This window comes from Trichechus manatus, unplaced genomic scaffold, assembly GCF_000243295.1.
Source record: "Trichechus manatus latirostris isolate Lorelei unplaced genomic scaffold, TriManLat1.0 scaffold00515, whole genome shotgun sequence".
In the NCBI taxonomy this organism is placed as follows: Eukaryota; Metazoa; Chordata; class Mammalia; order Sirenia; family Trichechidae; genus Trichechus; species Trichechus manatus.
In genome coordinates, this window is record NW_004444451.1 from 71,401 (window position 1) to 78,510 (window position 7,110).

Consider the following 7,110-nt stretch of genomic DNA (forward strand, 5'->3'; position numbering starts at 1 on the left):
GAGAGGTTAAATAAATGGTCTAAAATGTGTCTAACATCAGAGACATAATATAAAACTAGGTCAGTCATCCTTTATCCTGGACTGTTTACTACTATGCTTCATTAATTGTTAAGTAATTTGATTTTTAACAATTCACTGAAAAATGTTAAAACTCAAAGGAGGGCTAGAATCAAACATTCTCCTGTAAAAATTATCATGTATCATACATTATTTTTAATTTTGCATACACATATTCCTTACATTTGTGCAAATCAAAGGACACATTTCGTTTCTACAGCTTGACGTTTACAGTCTTCTCTATTTGCTCGAAAATAAATTCTTTTGTTTTTATTACCATATTCTTCAAACCCATGAAACAGGATACTGTGTCTTTTGAGCAGGATGTGGACCATGATGAAGTGAATGTAACATTTGCCTCTGGTGCAAAATGTAAGGTGGCACCAAAAAACTCAGCAATAAACGTAAATTATTTTTAGGGCATTATTATAAGAAATAAAAATGAATACAAACAATCCATTATGAACAGTCTGAAAACTGTTGAAAGAGAAGAACTTTCTCCTAGCATTTGCTGATTAAGGAGCATTTGGAGCAAAGGAAAATGGTAATTCAATTTAAATAGCAATTTGTATAAACAGTGATTTGTGTTTTTCTTAGCTGTTTTCTCATTGCAGTGGTCAGCCTGGGTGGATATGTTGGAAAGAAAAGAGACTCTGGTGACAGTTTGTTCTCACAGGACTTACAGTCTTCCAGAGCTGCAGGTCCCCCTGTTCCTGGTGTTGTTGGTGAACTAGCTCATTGCCATGGTGGGGAACCTGATTATTCTCATCTGGAAGGACTCCCATCTTCACACCCCATGTACTTTTTCCTCAGTGGGTTAGCCTTTGCAGATGCTTGCATTTCATCTTCTGTGACTCCCAGGAAGCTGGTCAACTTCTTAGCCAAGAATAAAACAATATCCCTCTTTGAGTGCATGGCCCGATTTTATTTTTTTGTTTCCAGTGCAACCACAGAAAGTTTCACTCCTGGTAATGATGGCCTATGACCCTTATGTTTCCATACGTAATCCCTTGCTTTATCCCATGGTGATCTCCAACAGACTCTGCTCTCAACTGTTAAGTGTTTCACATGTTATTGGTTTCTTGCATCCCATGATTCACCTTGGGTTGCTATTTAGATTACCCTTCTGTAGGTCTAATATAATAAATCATTTCTATTGTGAAATTTTACTACTCTGTAAGATTTCCTGCACTGACCCAACTATTAATGCACAGATGGTTTTTATTTTCTCAATATTTGTACAAGGTTTCACACTTATGAACATCATAGTCTCTTACTACTGTATTCTCTTTGCCATACTGAAAAAGAAATTGGAAAAAGGCAGAAGCAAAGTCTTCTCCACGTGCAGTGTCCATCTGCTCTCTGTTTCCTTATTCTATGGCACTCTCATCGTCATGCTTTTGCGTCCAGGTTCTTGCCCAGCTGAAGATCAGCACAAGATGATATATTCACTGTTTTACACAATTACAATTCCCTTGCTAAATCTCTTTCTCTATAGTCTAAGAAATAATAAAGTTATAGGTGCTGTAAGAAAAGAAATAAAGATTTCTCTGATAAAATTTCATTACATTTTATGTCTTTCACTTTAAAATAAAACAAATGTACACTGGGTACAATGTTCCATATATAGTTAATATTTAGTAAATATTTTGGGACATATAAATGTATAAATGATTATACTTGAAATGACTATGTTAGATATATTTGGATACACTAAAAATGGATAGTAAAATCTTTCATAACCTGGCTAATTTTATAGAATCTATTTGTTTAATGTTTCATCAATAGCCAAAACTGAAAGGGAATGCCCTATGTATCCACCTATCTATCTATCATCTATCTATCCATTTCTGCCAACATATCATTGATTCAACAGATTGTCATTGAAGGAATTTTGTAACTTTACCCTTGTTTTGAAAGTGTTTTGAAGACCATGTAGGGAAATGCATATACAAGGTATTTTTATGATTTTTAGTAAATGAAATCATTTCTGCATTAAACTTTCTAAGCAAGCTGTATTTCAAGACTTAGTGTTTAGAAATTTTTTCAAACATGAACAAAATGCGAATTAATGCACATGTTGTTAAATGAAGAGTAATAATATACTTTCTTAAAGCATAACTTATTTCTAGTTACCTTTTAATGTTATTTTGGTTGGATAATTTTTTAAGCAATATTTCCTTATGGTTAAAAAAAATCAATGTAATATTCAAACAACATAAAGCAATATAGAGTGAAAAATCTCAACCCATTTCCTATCTGTCTACCAACTAGAAAATGTTTTTACTGGTTTCCTTGTTATCCTTTTAGAATTATTTAAGTGAAAATAATGCAAATAAACATTTTTATTTCTCCCTCTTTTTAAAGAAAAGTAGCATACTATACACACTGTTATGCATCATATCTTTTTTCATGGAAATTAATTTTGAATTAGTTATCGCTATCCTGACTCTAAAATATTCATCTGAAAATATAAATATATGTGATATTTGATTAAAACAGAGCAATTTTCTGTGCAATAGGAAAGCATTGAAAGATTTGAAATTGTGTTGTTCTCCATTTTAGATTAAGTGGCCTAAATATGCTTATTTGGGCTATTAAAAAAAAAATCGGTGTGTAAAAATTTGAGTTTGACATCCCTAGGCTTTTTTGAGCCATTGGGCCTCAGCTTGTTGTGAAGAAGTAAACAACTTGGGGCCAATACAGAAAGGCTATCTTAGGCTCATTTATACAACATTATCACTCCAGTATTCTTTCCTTTGCACAAGACTTTTTTTCCTTTTGTACTTAATGGAGTGCCAGTTAGCAGCAGAATTTAGTGATCCTCAAGAAGGAGGAGACAAAAAGTCTAATACAGTCCTCACACCCAGGACTGTATTTTGAGAAATGATATTGTTGCAATCCAACCAAAGCAAAGACTGTCAGTTAGGATAAAGACCCAGCGCACCCAGGTGAAGAGAGGACATGCATGAGTGAGTAAAGACTCTGGAGAAGAGCAGAAAATAAGAGGCTTCCAGTATGGTTGCATAGGAAATGCTCATACCCTCAAGCAATATTTTTGGAGATGATTTTCAAGTTACTGCCATGCTAAGGAGCAGGACAAGTTTTGTCTTAGAAGGTGTCTTAGCCTGGGTTCTCTAGAGAAACAAAACCAGTAAAGTGTATAAATATATACAGAGGGCTTTGTATCAAGGAAATGACTCATGCGGCTATAGAGGCTGGAATGTCCCAAGTCTTTGGGTCAGGCTGGAGGCTTCTGCTGATCTGCATAGCCACAGGAGCTGGTAAACTCAAGATCGGCAGGTCAGACAGTAGGGCTCTTGCTCACAGGCTGTGAAGATTGATGGATCCCAAGATTGGTAGGCAAGATGGCTGGAAATCTGTTAGCTCAAGTCCTAAGAACTGGTGGCCAGATGAACAGGAGCCAGCTGCAGGATCCAGAGCAAGCAAAAACCCAGGAGCCTTGCCAGAAAGTCTACTTATATTCAATGCAGGCCACACCCCCAAGGAAACTCCTTTTCAACTGATTGACTACTCACAGCAAATCCCATCATGGAGGTGATCACATTATATCAAATCGCATCATGTAAGTTATCACATTATCATATGACTGCCAAACTACATCATAACTGACAAGCTACTGAGAACCATGGCCCAGCCAAGTTGACACACAACCTTAAAGATCATACACTCTATTTCAGAACTATGTAAAAGAATTGAGATTAACAAATTCTTTCTTGTTAATGAGCCTCTGAGATACACACTGCTGCAGAGAAAGCTTTGAAAAAAACCCTCCCAAACAGGTGAAAACCTGTTTAAGACAAAAGAAAGTAATGTAGACATTAATGCTATCTAAAATAAAAATGCTGTCTTAATACAGTTACTGGAAATTGGGTGGATCCCCAACATAAAAAAAAAAAACAACCTGTCGACAAATCTAAGGTTGGATTGAGAAAATACAAGAAAATGGTAAAGGTTTGAAAGGAAATGTAGACTATTTAGACAAACTTTACTTCAACAGTAATTATGTTTTGTAGTACATAGGCTTAAATTAATTTCCAAGATTGTTAGGAAAATTACTGATATTAAATTGACTTAATGGATATTCATTATAATTGAAGTTTATAGGCTCTTACTTTTTATGCCACAGAGAAAGGATATATATATATATATATATTTAAAAATCTTAAAAAACTTTAACTTTGGTTTCCCAGAGTCAAATAGAATTCCTAGCATGGAGTCTGCCACAGGGTTTGGTTAGTGTTTTGTTTCACAATGTGACTTCATTTCATGAGAGTTATCTCGTGTCTGGAGGGCAGCCTAGAGCTCTGGCCCATCTCATGTGCCAGGTTATCCTTCCATGGTTGCCTTTCTGTCAGTGGCAAGTGCTATAAGGGCATCTAAGATGCTCAACCCATGCCAACAAATTTTTGAAGCATAAGGACTCTGGGATTCCTTCACGACAACCATATGAAACCTAGTTTCGTTCTTTCTGAACCTAATTCATTCTGCAGACTAGAGGCCTAGTCTCTTATTTCAGACCTTAAATATACTAGTCTGTCCAATTGAAAAGTACTGTAAAGTGGCCACTGATTTAACAAACTGTTGTTAGAGAGGTCAAACATAAATCCAAATACAAACAAGACCTAGACTCTTAGTTGTTGGCCATGTAAGTGAGTCAGAGTTTCACTAGGGAAATTAGCTGCTTTCTTGAATTCAGCATACCCTATACTGAGACAGTCCTAAGTGCTACGATTCACCAAACTTACAGTAAATATTGCAGTTCACACTACCATCAGGACAGCAGTTCCAAAGTCGACAATTCAAAACACAAATCAAAAAAATAAATCTCAGAAGACCTAATAGTAGCAAGGCGCAGAGCTCAGATTCTGAGTTTTTTTTTTTCACTTAAGCTACCATGACGTAAAGGGAGGCGAAGGAGTCCCATTAGCTCAGTTTGGTACCTAAGCTTGAAACTGGCACTTGATCTCAGGAGCACAGAGGCTACCTAGGGAAACCCATGTTTCTGACACCAGAAATGTAAAATGATTTCTGAGAATGGAAACAAAGTTAAAAACAATACTAGAGATTTATTATTTGATAGATTCTTGGCTTGGGAACACATAGCTTAACTATGTATCCCAAAGAGGACAGCATTGGGGTTTGTATAGTCAGAGGGAAACAAAGAGAGACTGAGAAGTCTGGGCAGTTTTAGGTGGTTTTTCAGAGAATCATTAAAATGTCCTTTGAATTCCTTTCTTCTATGAAATGTTAGTTTTCTTAAGAAGACAAAAGTCGAAGGTCTGAGGGGGTTAATCCCTGCAGAGTGGCTCTCAGATAACCAGGCATCTGCTTGGATTCCTGAGAACAACTGTTTGCATCTTGACACACTCTTCCCAAAAGGTTTACATCCTGATCTTGTGTTTCCTGAGAATGCATGTTAGCCCCGTCATTCTCACTTTTGACATGAGTGCCTCCAGTTTGAATCTTTTCCTTTTACACCCACTTATACTCACGTCTGTAAGTTTGGCAAATTGTGGTGGCTTGTGTGTTGCTGTGATACTGGAAGCTTTGCCACCAGTATTTCAAATACCAGCAGGGTCACCCTTGGTGGACAAGTTTCAGTGGAAGTTTCAGACTAAAGCAGACTAGGTAGGATTTGGCAGTCCACTGCTGAAAAAAATGGCCACTGAAAACCTTATGAATAACAGGTGAACATTGTCTGATATAGTACCAGAAGACGAGTCCATCAGGTTGGAAGGCACTCAAAATACAACTAGGGAAGTGCTGCCTCCTTAAAGTAGAATCATCTTTAATGATGTGGATGGAGTCAAGCTTTTGGAACTTTCATTTGCTGGTGTGGACGACTCAAAAGAGAAGAAACAGCTGCAAACATACATTAATAATAGGAACATGGAATATATGAAGTATGAATCTAGGAAAATTGCAAGTCATCAAAAATGAAGTGGAACACATAATCATCAATACTCTAGGCATTAGTGAGCGAAATGGACTGGTATTGGGCATTTAGAGTCAGACAATCATATGTCTACTATGCTAGAAATGACAAATTGAAGAGGAACGGTGTCACATTCATCTTCAAAAAGAACATTTCAAGATCAATTCTGAAGTACAACATTGTCAGTGATAGGATAATATCCATACCTGTACAAGGAAGACTAGTTAGTATGACTATTATTCAAATTTACACACCAACCACTAATGCCAAAAATAAAGAAATTGAAGACTTTTACCAACTTCTACAGTCTCAAATTGATCAAATATGCAATCAAGATGCATTGATAATTAATGGTGATTGGAATGCGAGAGTTGGAAACAAAGAAAAAAGATTGGTAATTGGAAAACATGGCCTTGGTGATAGAAATGACATCGGAGATTGCATGACAGAATTTTGCAAGACCAATGACTTATTCATTGCAAATACCTTTTTCAAACAGCATAAATGGCAACTATATACTTGGCCCTCATGGGATGGAACACACAGGAATCAAATAGACTACATTTGTGGAAAGAGACAATGAAAAAGCTCAATATCACCTGTCAGAACAAGGTCAGAGGCTGACCGAGCAACAGACCATCAATTGCTCATATGCAAGTTCAAGGTGAAGCTGAAGAAAATTAAAACAAGTACACAAGAGCCAAAATACAACCTTGAGTATATCTCACCTGAATTTAGAGACCATGTCAAGAATAGATTTGATGCATTGAACAATAATGATCAAAGACTAGATGAGTTGTGGGAAGATATCAAGGACATCATACTTGAAGAAAGCAAAAGGTCATTAAAAAGACAAGAAAGAAAGAAAAGACCAAAATGGAAGTCAGAAGAGGCTCTGAAACTTGCTCTTGAATGTAGAGTAGCTAGAGCTAATGGAAGAGATGATGAAGTAAAAGAGCTGAACAAAAGATTTCAAAGGGTAGTTCGAGAACACAGTGTAAAATATAATGATATGTGCAAAGACCTGGAGTTAGAAAACCAAAAGGGAAGAACACGCTAGCATTTCTCAAGCTGAAAGAACTGAAGAAAAAATT

General features: G+C 36.3%; 1 pseudogene; it reads left to right on the top strand.

Annotated features, from left to right (window-relative positions):
- The first annotated feature begins 689 nt into the window (after positions 1–689).
- LOC101360562 (olfactory receptor 5AC2-like) lies at positions 690–1,646 on the top strand (annotated as a pseudogene).
- The last annotated feature ends 5,464 nt before the right edge of the window (positions 1,647–7,110 follow it).